This window comes from Sorex fumeus, unplaced genomic scaffold (genome assembly GCF_029834395.1).
Source record: "Sorex fumeus unplaced genomic scaffold, SorFum_2.1 ptg000103l, whole genome shotgun sequence".
Taxonomy (NCBI): Eukaryota; Metazoa; Chordata; class Mammalia; order Eulipotyphla; family Soricidae; genus Sorex; species Sorex fumeus.
In genome coordinates, this window is record NW_026606160.1 from 4,827,924 (window position 1) to 4,853,059 (window position 25,136).

The 25,136-nt window shown below is 45.8% G+C and overlaps 1 pseudogene; it reads left to right on the forward strand.

Moving 5' to 3' along the window:
* Positions 1-661: 661 nt before the first annotated feature.
* LOC130042562 (uncharacterized protein C6orf62 homolog) lies at positions 662-18,620 on the forward strand (annotated as a pseudogene).
* Positions 18,621-25,136: the final 6,516 nt, after the last annotated feature.

The following is a 25,136-nucleotide window of genomic DNA, read 5'->3' on the forward strand; positions in this document are numbered from 1 at the left end:
CTAAAAGAGGCAACATTTCTAATGACATGGGAGCATAGAGCCTCGAAACATCCTCTTCAGCCTGCTCCTTAGAACTGCATTGGTGGAAACCACTTTCCAGATTGGTTGTGTATTTGAGGAGCTTTAGTGATGGGAAATCTTGGCTCTTTGTTTCTCTGGGTGGAGCAGGCTGGCACGTCAGCTGAGCCAGAGTCTCTTTCTTTCTGGCTTCCTTGTTTTTCGCACCATTTTCCTGCCCCTGTTTCAGACAGCTGACTCATCTCTTAGAGTGCTTAATATGCTCACGATGAACAGTCATTCTCTCGGCAAGAATCTTGTCCCTGACTTGTTGGTTTATTACAATCTTAGCACAAAATAGACTTCTCGACTCAAGAAGGCTATGTAATGGATCATGGAAAAAAGGACAAAACAAAGCACAGCGAGTAGGGTGTTTGCCTTGCACACAGCCAACATGGCCGACACGAGTTCGATTCCTCTGCCCCTCTCGGAGAGCCCGGCAAGCTACCGAGAGTATCTCGCCCGCATGGCAGAGCCTGGCAAGCTCCCCGGGACGTATGCGATATGCCAAACACAGTAACAACAAAGTCTCCAGTAGAGACGTTACTGGGCCCGCTCGAGCTCAAGCAAAATCAGACAAAGGCAAGAAATACGATTAACGACAATGAGGGAGCTGTGGACTAAGTTCTCATATTCCAAGCGATATCACTACTATAAGGAAGTCAGCAAAGAAGAGTACAGAGAATGTAATGTAAGTGCTGCAAATGACTTGATTTGCAAAACACATCGTATTCTCCAGTGAAAATTGAGAGACTGGTAACGTCACTTTCTCTTGGATGTGAACTATTTCCTTAACTTTCCGTCATGTTTGGCCCTTGACTTGTTGGTTTATGACAATGCCAGTAGCATGCTAGGTAACATTGTAGATGCTCTCAGTTAAAAACTTTTGTGGCTGTCATCCTCCAGAGGCCATTGGACAGTCAGGCTTGGGCCTGCAGAAAACTTGTTGGGCCTCACGGGATGGGGGGGGGGGGGGAAACCGGGCCTGTCCTCCCCACCCTAACGAGACCCCAAGTCATCGCCCACGAACGGCCTCTCTGGCTCCTCATCAAGCTGCTCAACGGTCCTGATCCCAGAGACTCAGGAGCAGATCTCTAAACCCAGTGGCTTTTGGCAGAAATCACTCCAGATTTAAGTGTTAAAATTTCGGAATTTCAAAACCACATGGGCCTACTGCAGCCACATGACATCATATGTTATTCATAACCAGCAATAGAACAAATTATCTATTGTTGCCTTTTCAGCAGATCTGAGTGTTGGGGTAAAATTTCAAATAATGGTGGGTCTGGTATCGAAATAGTGAATGTGATCATAGAGAGTAATGTGGAAATCATCTGCCCCACAGGCAGGGGGAGGGTCTGGTATGGGGGTATACTGGGGTTGTTGGGGGTGGAGAATGGGCACTGGTGAAGGTACGGGTGTTTCATTGTATGACTGAGACTTAGACCCAAAAGCTTTGTAACTGCTCTCACGGTGATTCAATAAATAAAATTATACAAAATGGAAAAAAAAGTAAGGTGGAGTTCATGCACAATTCAATCAGCTAATCAGTGGCTGAATAAATAGCAGTACTCCTACAAAAAAAAAAAAAACTTTTCTGGAGTAATTCTTTTTTGGGACAATGCCCATTCCCCTTATGTCTACGAGTTTACCTTTCTTGTGGATCTGCATGTATGTGGCCAAAGGAACAACCTCAAGTTTTGGGGGTTTTTTTTAACCTCATGTTTTCTTAAAGGTCTAGAGAACATAGAGCGGGTGCCCCTCCTCTTCCTCTTTGTGTTAATCTTTTTTGTGATTTACTGGAAGATGTTCTGGCCAAAAGGGACTTGTCTGTTACTTTGATGGGAAGAACCTATTTGTGGATGAATGTAGGTGAGAGAGACAGACAGAAAGAGACAGAGACAGAGAGAGACAGAGAGAAACAGAGATAGAGAACAACCAATAAAAAGCAAATATGCTTAATGCACTTTGTCCATCTTTTGAAGAAACTTGTGAGAAGATGATTTTGGATTTTGTTTTTGTTTTAGATTCTTTTTGTTTTATTTAGGGGCTACACTCTGTAGTGCTCAGGGCTTTTACCTGGCTCTGTCAGTTCTGAGTTCAGGGCTTACTCCTAGCACTGTGTTCAGGGATTGCTCCTGGTGGGGCTCAGGAAGCCATATGGGATGCTGGGGGTCAAGTCCAGCTTGGCTGTGTGCAAGGCAAATGCCCTGCCCACTGTACAAAACTGCAGCCCTCATACAAGGCTATTAAAGTTGTCCAGAGCTTTGGCTAGACTGGGTCTCAGTGTCTGGTACATTCTGTAACCAGAGGAGTGATGGGTCTTCTAAGGAAATCACAGTACTGTGTATTCAGAAATTGAATGTTTGGAGAGGGACTACTTCAAGTGAGGCGAGGGGTCTTGAAGCATAAGCTTTATTAACATCATGAAAAATCAGCTTCTGGATTGGAAGAGTACTAAAGAGATCCTGTAGCGCCCCCCTTCCCCATATCTGCCTCAACAACGCTATTATGAAACGAATGCCATTTTCATTATTTGCATTCCAACTTTGGAAAAGGAAGTGTTTGGTGAGATCGCCAGTGTTTGGATGCTGGGTAACATAGGACACCAACTTCCATGCTCCAGACCTCTGAAGGAGGCTCCTCTGGTCAGGATAGGCAGGGAATGAGGTCAGCATGCCAGGATTTTTGTAGAAAAACCTGGAAAGGCACAGAGAGGAAAACCAACTGAAAACCAATTGTTCTACAGCAGAGGGGCAATCATTCACATTCTGCTGAAGATTTTTTCAGTGTTTCCATCCTGAGATTTGTAGCTTCTTTTTTCATAACTATATTCAAGAGTACTTAGAGTCCACTCAAGTATAAATTTGTATAAATTTATAAGTAGATATTTCAAGAAAATATTCTTATGAAAAGAAATATATGGGGCTGGAAAGATAGTAGAGTGGGCAGAGCACTTTCCTTCCATGTGACTTACCCTGGACTCCCTAAATCCCATATGGTTACCCAAGCACTGCTAGGAGTAATCCCCGAGTGCAGAGTCAGGAGTAACACCTGAGCATCACCATGTGTGGACCTCAAACAAAAACAGAAACAAATTTTAAAAAATGAAGGAAGAGTGAAAGAAAGAAAAGAAAGAAGAAATTAAGAAAGAAAAGAAGGGAAGGAGGAAAGAAAAGGGAAGGAGGAAAGAAGGAAGGAAGGAAGGAAGGAAGGGAGGGAGGGAGGGAGGGAAGGAGGAAGGGAGGGAAGGAAGGAAGGAAGGAAGGGAGGGAGGGAGGGAGGGAAGGAGGAAGGGAGGGAAGGAAGGAAGGAAGGAACACTCGGACCCTCCTATGAAATGCGCTCCCTGAAAGGGCAGTATGGAGATTCCATAGAATGCTGTTGCTGCCACCTACAGGCCATATGCTAAAATGACAGAATGCTGCTTAAGATGATAGTGTTAAGGTGAGCTATTTAAGAGACTAATTCGTTTTTCCGTTCCTTGTGCTAAGTGATACAAGCCAGAGAGAAAAGGATATGAAAGAATCCATATTAGGGCATCAAATTTTTGCGTGCTTCAGCTAACTTGCAACATTGCTTTCTGTAAAACTGCTTGGCTGCTTTGCACCTGGGGGAGAGGGGACTTGGAAAGTGAACAGGGCATAACATCTTTCTAAACCAAGTGTGATAGGATTCAGGTGTATTTACTGTTCCTGAAATGTATTCTCTCACTAAAGCACCCTGCAGACTTGGGTAACTCAAATGAGGATGGTCAAGGGAGATTACCTAAGGCTTAATGATTCCAGCTATAACCTTGCTTGTGCTGACACTGGATGTGATGTACGTAAATGCTTATCTTTCAATCTATAGGCTAAGGAGTGAGGACACGAGTGCTGATCTTTCATGGTTCACAGCTGTATTATTTATGTTTCCATTTCTTTGAGATGTTCAAGTTATTCATTTAAATTGCAATTATTGCTGAGCATAACATTTCATCTCATTTTATAGTTTAGTTTCACCTGTATTGTTAAACCTAAATAGTTTCAATACCTTAATAGCATTTAACTGTATGGCACTGTTGTCCAAAGTCACTGCACCTTCACCACTGTCAAAGTGTCCAGGACCCTCCACCACAGTTCTTATATTACTTCTAGAATGATATTTCAAGTGACAAAATGGTATGTAGTACAGATTTAGTCTCTAACTTATCCCTAGCCTGATGATCCCAATTCTTATCCAAAAACTCCATTCGTTGAGTATACCCCTCGAGTCTGTGTCCCCGCACAAGATTTGATGTTTTCACCTGTTTGTAGGGTGATATTTGAATTGATTTTACTTTCCAATTTAGTGCTAGTCTTCAATTTGTTCATCTTTTGTTTCAGTTTCTTAAGTGAAGAGACTTCATGTTAGAATCTATTAGATTGACTTTTTAAAAACAAAATTCACATTTTATTTACGTTGAAATAAACTATACAAAATTGATTTCCTTCACCAAAATTAACTGCAATATTTTCATTTAATTCCCAGAAGCCCACAAAACAATAATTCTTGTGTCTTCTCCTAGTTTTACTTATAAATCAAGAGGAGGCAGTAGATAATAGTCATGGAGAACAGACTTGAAAGCAAAACAAATCAGTTGTCAGTATCCATGGCCTCTGATCCTATCTTGACCATGAAACACAAGTTCAAGATACACTTGCTAAAAGCTTCTGTAGGCTCAACAAAGGAATGCAAACAGCAACAACCAGTTATGGAACAACAATGGCAGACTCGTCTGTTTCTTTAAGTTCACTTGCTAAAGACAAAATCTTCACTTAAAATCTACACTTTGGCAAGCTCAAGTTTCTCTGGTAATACTCTTAATTGTCCAGTACAGGTTTTGAGCAGTAACACTTAGAACTCTTATCAGTCAAAGGTCAGTTGTGAGCTTTAACGTAACATTTTAAAAATGAATTCCTCCCACACAACCTCCAATTTATTTCTTCAAGGAACTGGTAACTCCATACCCACATATCGCATCCACAGTGATAATGTTATGTCTAAAATAACTAAAAACAACTCTAGAGCCACTAGCAGACTTCACACTGAAATGTGATGTGACACTTTCAATGCTATATTTTAGAACAGTTCGGTCTCCAAAGCAGGAATTCAAACTGGAGCCACTTAAATAGGAGTACAAATGAACATACTCAATGGGAGACCTACTGGTCAAGACAGTCAGTGACTGGGTGGCCTACATACAACATAGCTTTTCTGTAAGATGCTTTCAAATGGAAGATAAACCCTATTTTAAAATCTCTTCGGTGTTTCCAATGGTTTCTGAATTATCTGCAGGAAGCTCTGACTTAGTTGTGTAGAGTTTGATATATGTGTTCACCATTAAATCCAAATCATGTTTTATATCAAAATTTATATTAAGCAAAGCCCAGTTATTCGACCCCTGGTCTCTCAAAGTGTTGCTCAGGTAAGCTTTGAGACACTTCCGTCCATTTTCATAGCGTTCATTTTCTACTTTTGCAAAATGTATCTATTACTTAGAGTTCTACAGGTCGTAGAGGTCTCAAAGTGTTTGGCACATAATCGATAATGTTTATTTAGTTGATCTGGTGTTTTACCATCTATGTCTGCTGTTCTACAATTCTCCACCCATTTCTGGCACCTGGCCTGGTCCCGCGGGAACCTGAAGAAGGCCAGGTCGGACTGCGTGCTCAAGCGCATGCAGTTGGGGGGCACTCAGAAGTTCTTTATTATCGTGTGCCCGCCCGCCCACCCGCCAGCCCAGCCGTCCCCTCCCCGCCTCCTCAGGGCAGCTCGCCCGCCCGTTATGGCCAGGAAGGGGAGCCTGGCCAGTTGGCTGGCTCCGCAGGGCCGCGCACCGGGGGAGGGACGGGGGGCTGGATTGACTGTTGATGCTTTAGCAATGCTTCACTTAACCAGCTGTTTAAGCACTTTCCAACTGATGGTGACTTATGTTGTCTTTCTTTGTCAGTTCTTGTTCAATGATGTAGTGACTTTTTTGGTACATAAATCTTTGAACATGTATCAGAAAATAATATAGACTACAGGGGCCGGAGCAATAGCAATAGCACAACAGGTAGGGAGTTGGCCTTGCAGGCGGCCAACCTGGGTTTGATCCCCAGCATCACATTTGGTCTCCCCTGCACCGCCAGGAGTAATTCCTGAGTGCAGAACCAGGAGTCACCCCTGAGCATCGCTGGGTGTGACCCAAAAAGCAAAAAATAAATAAATAAAACTAAAAAAATCCCAAAACAAAAAATGTACACTACAATCCATGAGGGAAAATTGAATTGCTGAGACCTTTGAATTTTTATCCAGTTCTAACCCTTTCTTTTCCAAGAAACATAACATGTCTAGTTAAATGAAACATGAATTTGGATCATTACAGAAATATTATAAGCATTTAAAGTACTCTCACCACGAAACCAAATAGCGTGTTATCAGAATTCCTTCTCTGTCTGCAACTTACTATTTATCCTACCAATAATGATTTCTAATCACCACCAATCATGGCCAGAATGCTTGGTTTTCCACATCTGAGCAGCATTTTCCTCCTAAGTCAATGGATTTGGTAAGCTGTTTTTGCTTTGTTTTCTTTTGTTTGGCGACCACACCAGGAAGTGTTCAGGGGTACTCCTCGCTCTGTGCTCAGGGATCACTCCTTGCGGTGCTTGGGGAACGCTATGGGATGCTGAGGGTGAACCTAGGTTGGCTGCTGCAGGGCAGCTGCTGTGACTTTGGGGCGTGGCACTGCCACGTGTAATTCTTGAGCGCAGAGCCAGGAGTAACCCTTGAGCATAACCAGGTGTGACTCCCAAAACCCAAACAAAACCAAACCAATTTTTGACTTCAAGCAAGAAAAATGGAGGCTGGGAGTTCGTTCCGGGTCACGAGATGGCGCTGTGGGGCGTTTTCATCCCTCCCAGGCCCTTTTCTCTAAGAATTTTCCACCCTTGGGCTTGCTTCAGTGTTAGGCCTGGGGTAATTAGGATCAAGCAGGCAGCTTCGGGCGGTGCAGCAGTAGGTTAGCGGTTAGGACACTTTCCTTGCATTCACAGAACCGTTGTCTGTCACTTGGCTTCCCATATGGCCCTCGAGTCGTGCCCGGCGGCATTCCTGAGAGTGCCCTGAGCATCTTTTGGTGTGTCCCCAACCATAAACAATCAAACAGGAAAATTAAAACAAAGCAGTCCTTGATGGCGAATTCCCTCCCTTGAGGGATTCTGAGTTGTATCTTCGTCCATCGCCCACGTCCTTGTAGAAGAGGGTTGGGGAACCCTCAGATTGTGGGGTGATGGAGTGTGTGTTGCTCATAGCAGGAAACATCCAGAGGGCTCGTTCACAGACATCACAAAGTGGGTTCAGAACTGTTCTTGCTCAGAGCGAAGAAAAAAAAAATATATATATATATATATAAAACTTTGCCTTGCTCGTTCCAGACAAGGATCAACCCCCTGCACCCCTCTTTGTCTAGAGAACAAGCTGGGGAACCCACCTGAACCTCCCCAGGAGATTCAGCTATGTACCCCACAAAAGTCTGAAGGTGGGAATCGAACCCTGTTCACCCGCATGAAACACAAGTATCCGCATGGCTATCCAACTGCTGCCTGTCAAAGCTGCGTTTGACCCTTAATTACCCCATACTTAACACTGAAGCAAACCCAAGGGTGGAAAATTCTTAGAGACACGGTCCTGAGGAGGGACGGAAACGCCCTCGCCTAGCGCCATCACGTGGCGGCTAGGCGGAACTACCGGGGCGGCTATTCCCAAGTTTAAGATTTCCAGCTCCTGCGTTGGAGCTCTAGTACCCGGGTAAGGCGTTTGCCCGGTACCTGGGTCCACCGGCTTCGATTCCCAGCATCCCATATGGTCCCCGGAGCACTGCCAGGACTTAACTCCTGAGTGCAAAGCCGTGAGGAACCCCTGTGCATTGCGGGTGTGACCCAAAAAGGGAAAAACAGAAAAAATTTTCTTTGCTTCAGTGTTAATACGGGGTCATGAAGGATCAAAGGTCAAGGATCTAACAGTGAGCCACGAAGGCGCTGGTCTTGTATGGGGCGATCAACCCATAGGTTCCCCCAGCACAGTCAGGAGTGATTCCTGAGTGCAGGGGCAGGAATAACCCTCGAATACCGCCCGTGTGGTCCGCAAAACACAAGCAAACAGAATGCGACTTTCGCGGCGCATTCCTTCACGCCGAACTTGGGGGTGCCGAGCTGAGTCTTGCTTCCAGCTCCTTCCTCTACGGAAAACCGCGAGGTGTGGGGATGACCGCGACAGGAACTGTTTGCGAACGGGCTTAGAGGGAGAGATTCTACTTCGGGCAAAGCACTGGCCAGGCTGCTGGGTTCATCCTGACACAGGGATCGCCCCATGCGAGTCAAACGCCCTCAATGTTCGGCTACCGCTGCACGGCCTGAGGCCGCCTTCTTGATTCTTTGTGACCCGCAGGTTAATATGGAAGCAAACCCAAGGGCTGGAAATCTTCAGGCAGGAAAGCCTGGCCACGGCTCTTCCGCCGATGCACCACGAGAGGGCGCTGTGGGGCGTTTCCTCCCCTCCCCAGGGACATTCCTCTAAGAAATGTCCAACCCTAGTCCCGACTTTCCTCCAGAACTAGACCTCCCAGGATCCTCAGAATTTCTGATTAATAAAACAAAAAAGAATTTCTGCACAGTGGAGTTGCACCCTTGTCCCTCTCCTTAGTCCCCCGCACTGACTGGCCAAGCTAGTCTCTGGCTTTATTTACTGTGGGCTGTGGGTGGCCCCAACAGCTTCTTGGTGGGCTCAGGGGTATGATATGGTGCTGAGACAGAACCCAGGGTGAGCACAGTAGACGATTGTGCCATACCATAGTATGATCTCTCCAAATCAACCATTTTTACAGGTCTCCAGTCTATCACCCCCACACCCCTACGCTCCACTTTTCCAAGGGTGCCATCTTTCCCTATCGCAGAGAATTTGGGGCTTCCTATATACATGAGAAGTCCCAAGTCTGTGAAGGATGGTGACAGAGGTTAGATTCAACTTCAGGATCTCCAAAAGTTTGGGGTGAGATTGCCTACCATCAGAGAAATGGGAGTAGGTTAAAAAGAATTTTGATTAAAACAGTGATAATGAGCCAAAGACCAGGCAACCTCCTTCCCTGGAAATTCTAAATACACCACTCACTCTTCCAAGAATTATTTTATTTGGGGGTTTGATGTGGGTTCGCGGGGTTCTGGGGACCCTTATAAGTGCTTGCTATTAAAGTTAGCCATGAACTTCTGCTTATTTTAATTAAGTTTATTTTTTATGTGTTTTGCTTTACTCATTGAGGTGAACAAAAAATGGTCTATACCCACTTTGCTCTGCCTTTGATCCAGCCCTTTGGAAAGGTTTCCAATTATAGTCAACCCCACACACCACCACCCCATGTTCTGAGGGTGTCCCAACCCTCCTCTACAAGGAATAAGGGTCAGGGATACAGCAAGATACAGCTCAGAGTCCCCCAAGTTGGGGTGAGGGAATCCACCATCACGAACTGAGGCTGTGTCCATGTTATTTGACTTGTTCATAGTTTGGGGGTCACAAACCCAGAAACGCTCAGGGCTTCTCCTGGTTCTGCACTCAGGAATCGCTCCATCATGACGGTGGGACTGTATGGGGAGCCAAAGAAAGAACCAGGGCCTTGTGTCTGCAAGGCAGAGCCCTAACCGCTCTGCTCCTGCTGCAGCCGCCCAAGCTGCCTGCTTGATGACCCCATATTGAAGCAAAGGGCTGGAAATCAAGCATGGAAGAAGTCGGGCCGCGGTAGTTCAGCCTAACTGCCACGAGATGGCGGTGTGCCGCGTTTTTGCCCCTCCACAGACCCCTTTCTCTTAAGAATTTTCCTCCCTTGGGTTTCCTTCAGTGTTAAGTATGGGGTCATTAAGCACACAGCTTCCACAGGTGCAGCGATAGGAGAGTGTCGCGGGTGCTTGTCTTTCCCGCGGGTGACCAAGGTCCGATTCCCGCCTTCAGACTTTTGTGGGGTACATATCTGAATCTCCTCGGGGTGCCCGGGTGGGTTGCCCCAGCTTGGTCTCTGGACAAGAAGGGTTGCAGGGGTTGGAACCTGGTCTGGAAGAAGCAAAGCAAGGCTCTTTTCTTTTTTTGTTCTCTTCGCTCTGAGCAATAAAATTCTGAACCCACCTTCGATGTCTGCGGCTGTGCCCTTTGAATGTTTCCTACAAGGGACAACCCACACTCCACCCACATTGTGAGGGTGCCCCAACCCTCTTCTATAAAGATGTGGGGGATGGAGGAAGATCCAGCTCAGAATGAGGGAGTTCGCCATCAAGCATCTGAGACTGCTTTGTTTTCATTTTCTTGTTTGTTTGTTTATGGTTGGGGCCACACATGGATATGTTCAGGGGGTTCTCCTGACTCTGCACTCAAGAATCACTTCGGAATGGCTGTAGAACTGTATGGGGAATGTACGAAAGGATCTGGGTCCCATGCATGCAAACAAAGAGCCCTTAACCGCTCTGCTCCCGCTGCAACGGCCAAACTGCTTACTTGTTTCCTAATGACCCTATACCTAACACTGAAATCTGTAACTGGCTGTGATCCACTGGGCTGGAGCTATAGCACAGCAGGTAGGGCGTTTGCCTTGCGCGTGGCTGACCCGGGTTTGATTCCTCTGTCCCTCTTGGAGAGCCCCGCAAGCTACTGAGAGTATCCCGCCTTCACGGCCGAGCCTGGCAAGCTACCCATAGCATATTTGATATACCAAAAAACAGAAACAACAAGTCTCACAATGGAGACGTTACCGGTGCCTGTTGGAGAAAATCTGTGAAGGGAGGACAGTGCTACAATGCTACCTAGCTTTGAAGCAAAGAAAAGGGCACGACGTCTCTTTTTTTACAGAAACTAAAACAAGGTATCATTTATTGTAGGATATACTGAAATATCATTTAAAGGTAAAGGCCCTCCCGTTGTTCGTCGATTTGCTCGAGCGGGCCCAGTAACGTCTCCATTGGAGACTTTGTTGTTACTGTGTTTGGCATATCGAATACGTCACAGGGAGCTTGCCAGGCTCTGCCGTGTGGGTGAGATACTCTCGGTAGCTTGCCGGGCTCTCCAAGAGGGGCGGAGGAATCGAACGTGGGTTGGCCATGTTTGCTGCGTGCAAGGCAAACGCCCTACCACTGTGCTATAATGTGAAATATCATTATAAAATATAATTAAGGCTCACATACACTTTTCTATTGATTTCTGTATATAACACAATGATTCAGTATTTGTGTACATTTTAAAATAATTTAGAGAGTAAGTCTAGTTAATGTATGTCACTACATATAGTTAAATTCTTTTCTTGTGCTGAGAACATTTTTCTTTTTAATTTTTATTAGTGAAACACCATGAGGTACAGTTGTAGACTTACAAATTTTTGTGCTTGTGTTTTGATTATACCCTGATCAAGTACCCATCCCTCCACCAGTGCCCATTTTCCACCATTACGGATCCCTGCATCCCTCCCCACCATCCCCCCCACACACACACCTCTTTGGCAGGGCATTCCCTTTTGTTCTCTCTCTCCTTTCGGGTGCTGTGGTTTTTAAAAGAGGCATTGAGTGGAAATCATGTTTGGTCTATAGTCTACTTTCTGCATGCTTCTCCCATCCTGGGTGGATCCTCCCAACACCCTTTATTTGGTGCTCCCTTCTCTATCTGAGCTGAGGGTTAGGAAATCTGAAGCCTGGGACAAGTCGGGCTGCAGTAGTTCCACCTAATCCCCACGTGATGGCGATGTGGGCGTTTCCATCTCTCCCTGGGCCCATTTCTCTAAGAATTTTAAATAGCAGAGGGTGAGCATTTAATAACATTTAATAATGGTCTTTTCTCTGGTTTTTTTTCCCCATTGTTTTTAAGTCCCTAGCACCTTTATATTTTTTCACCTTTAAAGCTTGTTATAGTGGGAATTTGTTTCAGAATGAAACTTCTAAAACATCAGTCATTAAAAATTTTAAATTTTACGAAAAGATTTACAAAACGGGTATAATTTGGGGGAATTTCCTTTGCTTTCTGAATTCTGTACAACACGAGTTACACACTCAATATTGCGTGAAAAACCAGAAATCCTTCTCCTCTGTCACTCCTGCTCTAATGGGCACCCTAGTTTTCAAGCACAGACAGAGCATTACAGGCACAAATCACCCTTACTCCCCCAGACAACAGTGGGAGAAATGTGTGGTGTAGGAATGATTCCCTTCCATTCTAACTGGGCTTCCAGCCTCTGAAGTATTGTCGCAAAGAAGGCAAACAAAGCAGTCCTGCACTAGACATTCCAGGGACCAGCCTGAAACCGATTTTGGAAAAAGGAGAAAGTGGTGCCCCTACTTCTGTCAGACCCAAAGCAGGCAGTCGGAGGCCTTTGTGGTGATTTCTGAGTTAGTTTTGAAGAAGGCTTTCTCCTGGAGTCTTCTTTTCACTTTCACTTAGGGAACACTTTAGTATGTCAGAAGAATTGTTTGTGCTTGAAACCAGGGTAATTTCCCATTTCTTTGTGGACTTTGTATGTATGAGTCACGTCTTGCAGTGGGGTTCGGAGATGCACTTGGAAGAATATGAGTTCTGAAAACTTGAGATTTTAAGCTGAGTCTTTTATCTATAGTCTCTTGCTTATGTTTTTTGTTTGTTACTTTTGTATTCCTGGAAATCAAACTCAGGCTCTCACACGTGCAAGGCAAATGCTCTGTTGCTGACCTACATCCTGACCGGTTTTAGACTTAAGTGTGACCTTCATATTATTACAAGAACGGGGGGATTTGATGGAGGGGAGATTGGGCCATACCTGCTGTGCTTCGGGCTTACTCTTGACTCTGAGCTCAGGGTGCACTCCTGGCAGTGCTTGGGGGATCATACGGGGTGCTGGGATTGGGACCTGAGTCAGCATGCAGGCCTGCTCTCCCATAGGTCCTGAAAACTCAAGAACATAAATCACAGTTTTCCCTCAAGTACCAAGATGGGAGGTTGTCAATTTCCCAACACTGTTTCTTTTTATATAGGGGTTGCTATCATTTGGATGCTTTCTACTCCATTTCTGAATGTCCTCCCTTCTGCTGACATAATCATATGCATCTCTGGAATTCAAGCGCTCCCTTTGGAAGGGACAGATTTAAATTTTTGTGACTTCTCTTTCATTACTTTTCATCTATTGGAAGTAACTTTTCTTGGATGATCTGATACTCACCCAGCACCAGATATTCTCATCCAGAATCCTGTAAGAACATTCTAATTTTTGCTTGAAATTTACACAAAGGGCATAGAAGGGAGAAGGGATGAAAGGGAAGTCTGAGCTGTGCGGGAAGAAAGCTGTGGGAAAAGAAAGAAGTCATAATTCCTGTTTCTTCTTTAAAACCAGAATTTCAGTCATCTGTTTTGGGGCACTCAGGTTTTTTCCAGATTCTGGCTATTGTAAAGAGTGCTGCAATGAACAAACAGGTGCAGATGTCACTTCGACTATACTTTTTTGCCTCTCTGAGATATAGTCCCAGGAGTGGTATTGCTGGGTCAAATGGGAGCTCAGTTTCTAATTTTTTGAGAATCGTCCATACTGTTTTCCAAAAGGGCTGAACCAGTCAGCTGAACCAGCAGTGAAGGAGGGTCCCTTTCTCGCCACATCCGCGCCAGCACTGATTGCTTTTGTTCTTTTGGATGTGGGCCAGTCTCTGTGGTGTGCAATGATATCTCATTGTGGTTTTGATCTGCATCTCTCTGATGATTAATGATGTAGAGCATTTTCTCATGTACCTTTTTTGCCATTCAATGTCTTCTTTGAGAAAGTGTCTGTTTATTTCATCTCCCCATTTTTTGATGGTGTTGGATGTTTTCTACTTGTGGACTTCAACTAGTACTTTATATATCCTTGATATCAACCCCTTGTTGGATGTGTATTGGGCAAATATCCTTTCCCTTTCTGTAGACTGTCTTTGTACTTTGGTCACTGTTTCTTTTGAAGTGCAGAAGCTTCTTAGTTTAAAATAGTCCCATTTGTCTATCTCTGTTTTCACTTGCTTGGCCAGTGATGTGACATCTTTGAAGATACCATTAGCTTCAATGTCATGGAGGGTTTTGCAACTTTGTCTTCAATGTACCTTATGGATTCAGGTCTGATGTTGAAGTCTTCAATCCATTTTGATCTTAATTTTGTACACGGTGTTAGGCAGGATCTAAGTCCATTTTTTTTGCATGTAGCCATCCAGTTTTGCCAGCACTATTTGTTAAAGAGGCTTTCCTTATTCCACTTCACATTTCTTGCTCCTTTATCAAAGATTAGATGATTAGATTAGTGATAGGAGAATCCTCCCAGGATGGGAGAAGCATGCTGAAAGTAGACTATAGATCGAACATGATTGTCACTCAATGCGTCTTTTGAAAACCACAGCACTGAAAAGGAGAGAGAGAACAAAAGGAAATGCCCTGCCACAGAGGCAGGGTGGGGGGGAGGGGCAATGGGGGGGGGAAGGGATACTGGGATCCATGGTGGTGGAAATTGGGCACTGGTGGAGGGATGGGTACTTGATCACTGTATAATTGAAACTCAATCACAAACATTTGTAAGTCTACAACTGTACCTCATGGTGTTTTACTAATAGAAATTTTTTAAAAATCAGAATTTCAGAAAGCAACAGTTAATTTTGAATATGCTAAAACAGCTGGCATGAGGCAGATGTCAGAGCATTAAAAAGTGCCAGGGGCAGAGAGAGATTGAGAGAGAGAAAGAGAGAGAGAGAGAGAGAGAGAGAGAGAGAGCTCTCCAGGGTGGATGCTCAGCTCAGCATGCAGCAACCCCAGACTTGATCTCCAGAACCTCATGTCTCCTTAGTGCCACCAGAAAGAGTCGGAGTTACAGCCCCTCTTCTTCTAAGTTCTTTTTTTCACCTTCTCCTCTTTCCTGTAAAACCCTTAGCAGCATGAGCACTGCTGCTCAGTTAACAAAATTCAGTTTACTCAGCTTTGCTACAGACTTTGATAAATCGCATAACCCCCTTCAGGTTTTTCTTGGTTTGATTTTTGCTTTGGGGCCACCCCCGGTGGTGCTCAGGGATTACTCCTGTCTCTGCACTCAGGAATCACTCCTGGCGGGGGCTCAGGGAACCATATGGGATGCTGGGGATTGAAGCCGATTGGCTGTGTGCAAGACAAGTGCCTTAGCCACTGTGTTCTTTCTCTTAGGCCCAAATTCAACTTTAACTTACCTAGAGTAAATGTTCTAATAGTGGGTCTCATTGCCCTGACCCTGAAAGAGCCTCCCATAAGGCACCGTTGGGAAGGACGAGTAAGGAGAGGCTGATACACTCTCAGGGCTGGGACGAATGGAGACGTTACTGGGGCCCGCTCGAGCAAATCAATGAACAACAGGATGACAGTGACAGAGTAGATATCTTAGAGTGTTCATGGAGAAGATGTATCTAGGATTAGAGATGTGGAGGGGGCAAGGCACTTGCCATACCTGCTTCTAATCTCACTTCGGTTTCTGGCACCACATGTGGTCCCATGAGTACCTCTAGAAGGAAGCCCTGAGCGAAGGAATAAGGAGTAGGCCCTGAGCAGCTTCGGGTATAGCCCAATTCTCCCCCATCACAAAATGTTTTTAAAGATGATGATCAAAACTCCTTGGCCAGCAGAGGGGAGAAAAAGTTATAAAAACATCCTTAGCCTAGTAAAACATTTCTCAGTCAGGGTCCGACCTCAGATGAAAATAACATAAATGGTAAGACCAAGGGGCCAACATATTGATGATGGGGGCTATACAAAATGGAAACGAGTCCATTGGAAAAACAACCCAGAATAACAATTTGATTAATTCAACAGTATTTATTACATGTTCAACGAGTGGCTCGAGAGAGGTGAAGAGGTTTGCTTCGCACACAGTTTTGTCCTTAGCACAGCATATCTTCATCACCAGGAGTGACCCCCGAGTACAGAACCAGGAGGGACCGCTACCCCCTCCTCTCCATGTTAACGGAGTGTTGGGTTGTGTAGGTTCTGAGGTTGCTGTGGTGAACAGGCAGGTGCGATTCCTGCTCTTCCAGAGCTTACCTTCTGTGAGAAAGCTTATCATTAGCATGGAATCAAAATGATGAAGGAGATGCTGATGAATTCACACAGGAAATCAAGAGGCGATGCCCAGGAGGGCCCTGTGTCAGCCTGGGATGTCAGGGAAGGCCTACAGCCTGGAGAGTGAGAATGCACCAGCCATGCTGGCAGCTGGTTCACGGGCTTTGAAGGAGATGGGATTTACTCAGTGCCAGAGGCCAGCGGCCAGTACTTTCTTGTGTCTTTTCACCTCTCTTGGCGTGTGTCTTAGAACCCCGATGACTGAGAACAGACTCAGGCCTGCGGCTCTCTATTCTCAATGACCCTTTGAAGCCAACTTGCCAGTCATTTCAGTCACCTCCGGGAATTCACACTAAACACCCTGACTCAAGATCCTTTATATTAGGTGGGCACCCCAGCCTGGATATAGCACCACAGCAAACCCATTGACTGGATCCACTTTGAAATTTATGGAGTCCTTATGCTGCTGAACAGTGGCATAGGAGTGCCCTGATCCTCCTTGCCCACGCTCACTTCACTCCAGACTGTCCCTTGTCCCTTCCCCAGCCCCCACCCACTTCCTCTGATGTAGTTCTTCCCACACTAGAAAGATGCTTGATTCAGCAAGTCCACATGACCTGTGGTGCACTGCATCCAAGTGTGTGCAGATGCCACAACAAAATGCGTGTAACCCCAGTGAATACCATAACCAACTGTGGGAGCACTGCAAATCCTGGTCATTACAACAGTGAAAAGGGAAGAGAAAGGGAAAATGAATGAACATTAACAGCATCAAGTAAGGCATAAGCACATCCATCCGCATAGTCCTAGACAGGGTCAGAACCAGCAATCTCATTGTTTTCCACCTTCACAGCTGTTCTTCTCACTGGCGTGGCTGCAGAGGAAGAATCTCACATGGAGTTGTCATCTGCCATCCCTTGGGACAGCAATAGCTTCCTCTGGAATGTGTCTTGTAGGACCTGCCCGCAGCTCTATTTCAGGTGGTCTAAGTACTTATGATTTTGTTTTTTTAGTCACATCTGGCAATGTTCAGGGCTTACTCCTGGCTACGCACTCAAGATTTACTCCTGGTACTGCTCATGAGACCATATGGGTTGCCCCAGGGATTGAACCTCATATTGTTCACGGACTAATCTAGCTCTGTGGTCTGGGATTACTCCCGGCAGTGCTGAGTGAACCATGCAGTGCAAGACTAAACCCAGACACAAAGCCTGCACTCCAGCTCTTCGTTCTATAGCCGTGTTTTGGGGGGCTTTCTTCATTTCTATTTTCGTCGGGGAAGCAGACTGGAAATGCTCAGAGGTTACTCCTGGCTCTGTAACTCAGGAACAACTCTGAGCAGTTCCTTGGGGACCAAATGCTCTATCCACTGCACTATCACTCTAGACCCAAGGAAGGTCTTATTCTCAGAAATATGCACACAGGGTTATCGTGGCTAGTTTTTTATTCCAGCAAAGATTTGGTCCTAAGTATATAATGCGCTGTGAACATTCATTCAATTGGTGGTGGGAACCATGACTTCAAACGTTGGCTTTTGATTTGAGGTCACACCTATTAGTTCTCAGGAGCTACTTCAGGTTTGGTGTGAAAGGTTGTTGCTGGCAGTGTTCATGGGACCACAGGGTACTGAGCATCTAACCAGGGACTTCCGTTTTCAAATCCTGTTTTCAAACTCTGGCTTTTGAGAACTATTCCTAGTTTCTTATTGGAGGAGTGGCGGTATCTTTCTCTCTGTCTCTCTCTGTCTTTCTCTCTCACTGTCTCTTTCTGTTGGGGCCGGACTAGATGGTGAAGATGAGTCCGTGTAGAAGAAACAAGCTCTGTACAGACTACATGCTCAGCTTAGAAAGAAAAAGAAGCTCTAGCTGACCAGTTTGACTTCAAGATGTATATTACCTTTGCATTCAAGGAGAAGAAGAAAAAAATCAGCAGGTTTTGAAGTGTCTGAGGTCAAACCAGTCATGACGAATAATTATAAGAAAATATCCTAAAAGGTGTGCGGGATTCCAGCTATTCCTTGGAAAGTTCCATAGAGCTTTTAAAGGAGGATGTGGTCCAGCTTCCTGCTCCTCGATACCAGTCTGTGAGAAGGGATGTCATTGACTGTACTCAGGAGATGTATTTCATTCTGTGGCCTTAGAATGTTATTGAAAAAAATTGTCTGTCTACTGTTTTCTAGTTGGAAGGAATCTGATGAGCCTTTTCGTCTCATTCATGCCAAATTTGAGTTTCATCACTGTGACTATGAAAAACACTTTCTGCATGTACTGAGCCACAAGGACAAGACTGGAATTGTTGTCAACAATCCCAACCAGTCAGTGTTTCTCTTTATCGACCAACAGCATTTGCAGACTCCAAAAAATAAAGGTAATATCTTCAAGTTATGCAGCATCTGCCTCTACCTGCCAGAGGAACAGCTCACCCACTGGGAGGTTGGCACCGTAAAGAAACACCTGCATCCTTCCAAGCCAGAATAGAGTCTGGGCCAGCACAGTGGAGAAGATCAGAGTGCAGCAGGAGATCTTGTCTTGTTTTCTTACCACTTTATTCTTTCAGAGATTAAAGAAAATGGACTCATGCACAGAACACTCTGCATTTTGAAACTTGTTCATCCTGATTTCTTTTTAAATCATTTGTATCTCAGAACTGAAAAAAATTAGCTGTCTTCTTCACAGACTGTGTGAAAGAAGACTTTGCATATTTGCTGCACTGTATCAGCATCTTGTTAAAAATGTCAAATGAAAGGACTATTGTACACCGAAATGCTTCAATGTATTTGAAAGCACAAGGTGATACTCTTTTTGACGGTCTTTCCATTTGAGCTGGTTTTTGCCTCTTTGACATCTGTCATCAGCATTTAGAGGGTAAGAAGTACATGTAGGAGAATAAATAATTTTTACAAATGCAATAGCTTTGCTATAATTACCGTTGATCCAGAACACTGTCAGATTCAATCTAATGACCAGAAGTAGTTGTTCTAAAAAGAAAATTCAACCACGGAAAAGAAATCTTAAATGAAAAAAGCATCTCATTGCAGGTATTCTAGCCTCATTTTACTGGGCCAGGTTTGTTTAAAAAAAAAAAAACCAGACGAGTCCATGTAGACTATCCCACTAACGGTCAGGAATACAGGGAACCATGAAAATGGGCGAGACAAGACGTGTGTGTCCAGATTGGTTTCAATGAGGCTCAACATCTCTTTCTTTAAGCTGCCTTAAGTAAAAAACCTAAATCTTAGTATAGCAGAAGAGTCAGTCTTTTCTCATAGACCAGATGACACCAGACCCACTTGACACCAGATGCTTGAGGTTGTAAATAACAGGCCAGAACATTTGGCTGTGTTTCTTTCCTGAGGGCTGAAACTAACTGGCTTGTGAACATAATCAAACAATGTATGTCATAATGCCCCCGCTTAGGGGGCGTGGCTAGGGGCCAGTTGGTGGGGGCGGGAGGGGGAAAGCGCTGTTGCTCTGGCCTTTAAAGGTCAGCGGGAAGGCGGGTGGGGCAGGCCTGGCTGGGACTGCGGGCTCACGCTCCCCACCTCCCAGGTCTCACGCTGAGGCGGGCTCCGTGTCCTGCGTGCCTGTGCGGACTGCGTCACGGGCGTTGACCGCCGACCGCTGGTGGTGGCTCCTTGGAGACTACCCGGCTCCTGCACGCCACCTCCGAGGCCCTGGGCTGCGCCCGCCATGCCAAGCTGCTGCTAGGTGGCCTGTGCTTGGGGCCCAGCTGGATGCTGAGCGTGTGGGCGGGCGCTCAGAGCAGGTGAGGGGCGGGCATGGGGGTGGGGGTCCTTGCCAGCCTGTGGGGCCCAGCTGGACGCTGAGCGTGTGGGCAGGCGGTGTGGGCAGGCGCGCTGAGCAGGTGAGGATTTGAAAGGATCCTATGTATTTCCCAGTTTCCTTCTGGGAATCAGAGCAAAAAGCTGTTTGCTAGTTCTTAGAATTGGAATAATCTGCAGAACTCAACACCGCCAGTTAATAATAGTGCCTAGATAGTCTGTGTGCTTTTCTGGAGGCAGTGTTTCTGAGTTGCCTCCTCCGTAAGACCTGAGCAATGCTGGGTGTGCCCCTTCCCCCCCTCAAAAAAAAAAACCCACAACAGCAGTAATAATAATCTGATGTCAATTGTAGTCAAGGATATTTTCATCAGGCTTTTATATACTCGAGTTTTATTCTAGTTAAGTTTCTGAAAGGCCCTGCTGTAGAAAGGCTTGGTAAAGCTTGCCTACTTGAGTCTACCACACGTTAAGGGTGTGCTTCTGTAGATCCCTTTTTAGGGTGATTCATTTGAGAAGCTTGACCCTCACCAGCAAACAGGTGTCTTAATTGGTAAAGGTCAGAAAAAGGCGTCTGGTAGGTTGCGTTATAACGGTAACATTATTCAGCAAATTTTTGTGGGTCTTTGGTCACCCTTAAGAATGTCTTCGGGTGGCCTGAAATTCAGTGTTTGTCTAAGGATGATGACTTTCCTCATCTGAAAAATGTCTGAGCTCTCAGAGGGTTTAACTTGACAAGGGAGATGTCCTCGGTTCCGATGACAGCCCAGAGAAGTTCTAGCCTGTGATTCGGTTAATTCAGCAGTGGAGGAGGACCGTGTTAGATGAGTTCACGGTATGGACCCATGTTCAAATGCTCTGAAAAACATCGCATTGCTGTCTCAATGACAGCTCCCTGTCAGAGACCTCCACAACAAGCACTTGAGTTGCCTGAAGTGCCTCACAGCGCTGGGATAGTCCTTTAGGAACAGGAGCAGAGAGCTTTCATCAGCAAGCTGTGTGAAAGTAAAACAGACTTCACAAATGGCAGTGATTGCTAAATGTCCCCACATGGCTGTGACCATGACTTCAGGGAGTTGTGGCAGGTGTTATACTGAGGCCTTACAATGATGTCCTTGCTATTTCCTGTATGGTGGGAGTTTCCCTTCCTCTAGGAGTGGAGACGTGCCTTTGATTTGTGGTGTCTCCTTCTGAGTTCAGTTTTGGAAAGAAAAAAAATGACTCTAAAAGAACATATTTTTGCACACACACACCCCAACACTATTTCTTTGACTCCCCAAGTTCTAAAAACAATTATTTGAAAGAACCTTTTCAAATGAGTAAAAGGTCTGCTTCCTTTTCCAGTTCAGAAGATAAAGTAACATTGTCTACGTTATAAAGCATGATGGGGAAACATGAATGTCAAAGGAAAAGTTGGTGACTCCTTTCTGGATGTTGTGGCTGAAGATCATTTAAAGATTGATGATTTGGGTGAGTCTGGAAGATTCCTGAACTTTTATAAGTGAGCTATTGCAGTGGGTTCAAATTTTTTTCCAAGAATTTTAACTGACAACATGCTAAGCAAAGTATTAAAATTCAAGATGTGCAAGTACATTTCCATTGATAAAGAATGATAGTAATACAAGCTTAATGAACTGTAATTAAATGTAGAAAGTTAGATCTACTTAATCTCACATTTAGAAAACAACACATCAACAATGTTTTTTACACCACAGCTCTTTGTAACAGCAAAGGACTTGAAACAAGTACGTGCCCATCAATGGAGAACTGATGTAGTTCAGTCGTACAGCATTATACTATTGTTCTAAGGAGTATTTAGTAGAAGTATCAGTGGTTATCCATAGGTAGGCTGGGAACACGAGGGAGATTTTCTTGTAAAACTTTTTAACATTTTTCTCCAAGTGTAAGTAGGCTACCTATTTTCAAGTGTATTTAAAGAAAAGAAAAAGAACTTGAAGGCTAAGTCTTCCTGGATGATCTCATCGGTAGATCATCCAAGGTAAGGAATAGACAGTGTTCACTGAAAATAGACCCATAGACTCTGATGACAGAACTGAGATTACCAAGGGTGCAGGGCATAGGAAGGAAGGTTCCTGTGACCCGAGAGAGGCTGTCCTTGTGGTGGTGGGGATGGTGACTTAAATTCCATGTTTTTAGTTGCTTTCAGCTTTTCCGATGACTTGAAAAAAATATTGGAAGGAGTCGTTTCCAAACATTCGATATTGGTTGTCTCTTTTTAAACCTCTTCATTTCACTCTTCTTTCCTTTGGCCCTGAATGCATGGAAGTGGCCTGTCTCTGTGACCGCCGAGCTGTGCTAATTCACTTCTGCTCTTGAGCCTAGTGATTAGGGTGATTGGTCCTATCATCAGTCACAATTGTCCCTGATCCCCTAAGTAGCTTCCTACTTCCCTGAGGATAAAAGACACATGATTTGGTTCCCTTTGCTCTTCCTCCCTTCTCCTTTTCTCCTTTCTCTCTTCCCCTGTCCCCCATTGCGGAGGGGGTGGGGTTTGTGTCACACCTGGCAGTATTCAAGGATTACTCCTGGATCTGTGCTCAGGGATCCTGCCCTGCAGTGTGTGGGGAATCCAGTACTGTGTGCAAAGCAAGTGCTTGCACCTCTGTACTACTCTCAGCCTCTCTCTTTCTCTCTTCATTCTTTATTCACGCGTTGGCCACCTGCTTTTTCTCAAGCACTGCATTGAATTCAACCCACATTTCCACCTTTGGGACTTTCCATCAATTTGACATTTCTTTCTGCCTGGGTCATTTTCTCTCTCTGACCTGAAAATCCTGCAAGTGTTGCTTTTCATCTTTCTAGTCTCAATTTACATGCTCCTTTTGACATGGCACTTTTCCCAACGCCCTCGTATAAAATAGGGTTTCTTACCCCTTTTTCTTGTTTAAAACATCCAGGTCCTCTCTCATCCCATTGATGACCAGCTGTTTCTTTGTTTCTGTTTCTCTCTGCCAGTAGACTTCATTGGAGAATAAAATAATCCTCATTTTACTTCACATTGTATATGGAGTGAAGTATGTATAAACCAAAAGGACAGGTGTAAATTTAGGATGCAGTGCGCATTTTTAACATCGATTAAAAATGTGGGCAAGTTGTGGGCGGGATTAAAGATAAATTAAAATAGATTAAAAATGCGGCAAGTTGTGGGCGGGACATTCAAAGTAAGAGAATGCCCTGGAACCCAGTGCATCGTTGCTGATCGGAAAAAATGCCCTGGTACCCGGATGCCAGAGCCATGCTTGTATGAGCTCATGGTCACTGGGATACTCTCTGGAAAAGGCTGGACGGGAGCACCTAGCCCATCTGGGACCTCCTGGTGATATCGGCTCTGTTTGGGGCCTGGAGCATTCTCCGGGAGCTATGGGGCCCTCCAGCTGGTTTTCTTCTTTGTTGCTGTGTGTTGTAAGATGGCGTTGGGGGCTAGTCGTGGGCATGACTTCCGGAATCAGAGATTGCCTGGGAGCCGAGGCGGCCCCTTTGCAGTTCGGAAAAAAAGTCCTGGTACCCGCATGCCAGACCCATGCCTGTAGGAGCTCATGGTCACCGGGATTCCCTATGGAGAAGGCAGGACGGCAGCACCTACTCCATCTGGGACCTCCCAGTGATATCTGCTCCGTTTGGGGCTTGAAGCATTCTCTGGGAGCTGTGGGTCCCTATGCCGGGTTTTCTTCTTTTTTGCTGTGTGGTGTAAGATGGCTCTGGGGGGCGAGTTGTGGGCGTGACTTCTGGAAGCAGAGGTTGCCTGTGACCGGGGCAGCCCCATTGCAGTTCGGAAAAAATGTCCTGGTACCCGCATGCCAGAGCCATGCTTGTAGGAGCTCATGGCCACCGGGATTCCCTCTGGAGAATGCGGGACGGCAGCACCTACCCCATCTGGTACCTCAGGGTGATGTTGGCTCTGTTTGGGGCCTGGTTCTTTGTCTGGGAGCTGTAGGCCCACCGCCGTTTTCTTCTTTCTTACTGTGTGCTGTAAGATGGCGCTGGGGGGGCGAGTTGTGGGCACAACTTCCAGAATCAGAGGTTGCCTGTGACTGGGGTGGCCCCATTGAAGTTCTGAAAAAATATCCTGGTACCAGGTTGCCAGAGCTATGCTTGTAGGAGCTCATGCTCACCGGGTTCCCTCTGGAGAAGTGGGACGGCAGCACCTACCGCATTGGGGACCTCCGAGTGATATTGGCTCTGTTTGTGCCTGGAGCATGCTCCGGGAGTTATGGGTCCCTCCAGCCAGTTTTCTTCTTTCTTGGTGTGTGCTGTAATATGGCCCTGGGGGCGAGTTGTGGGCAGGGCATCCAAAATCAGAGCTTGCCCTGGAGCCGGGGTGCATCATTGCAGTTCGGAAAAATTGTCCTGGTACCTGCATGCCAGAGCCATATCTGTAGGAGCTCATGGTCACCGGGATTCCCTCTTGAGAAGGCGGGACTGTAGGACCTAGCTCATCTGGGACCTCCCAGTGACATCAGCTTTGTTTGGGCCCTGGAGCATTGTCTTGGAGCTCTGGGGACCTCCAGCCAGTTTTCTTCTTTGTTGCTGTGTGCTGTAAGATGACACTGGGGGGCGAGATGTGGGTGTGACTTCATAATCAGAGGTTGCCTGCAGCCAAGACGGCCCCATTGCAGTTCAGAAAAAATGTCCTGGTACCAGCATGCCCAGGCTATGCCTGTAGAAGCTCATGGTCACCGAGATTCCGTATGGAGAAGGCGTGACGGAAGCACCTAGCCCATCTGGGACCTCCGGGTGATATTGGCTCTGTTTTTGCCTGGAGCATTCTCCGGGAGCTGTGGGGCCCTCCACCGGTTTCCTTCTTTGTTGTTGTGTGCATAAGATGGTGCTGGAGGGCGAGTTGTGGCATGACTTTTGAATCACAGGTTGCCTTGGCGCCGGGGCGGCCATATTGCCGTTCTTAAAAAATGTCCTGGTACCTGCATGCCAGACCCATGCTTGTAGGAGCTCATGGTCACCGAGATTCCCTCTGGAAAAGGCGGGACGGCAGCACCTAGCGCATCTGGGACCGCCCAGGGATATCGGCTCTGTTTGGGTCGGGACCATTCACGGGATCTGTGGAACCCTCGAGCCGGTTTTCTTCTTTGTTGCTGTGTGGTGTAAGATGGCACTGGGGGACTAGGTGTCGGCGCGACTTCAGAATCAGGTTGCCTGTGAGCCAAGGCGGCCCTTTGCAGTTGGGAATAAAAGTCCT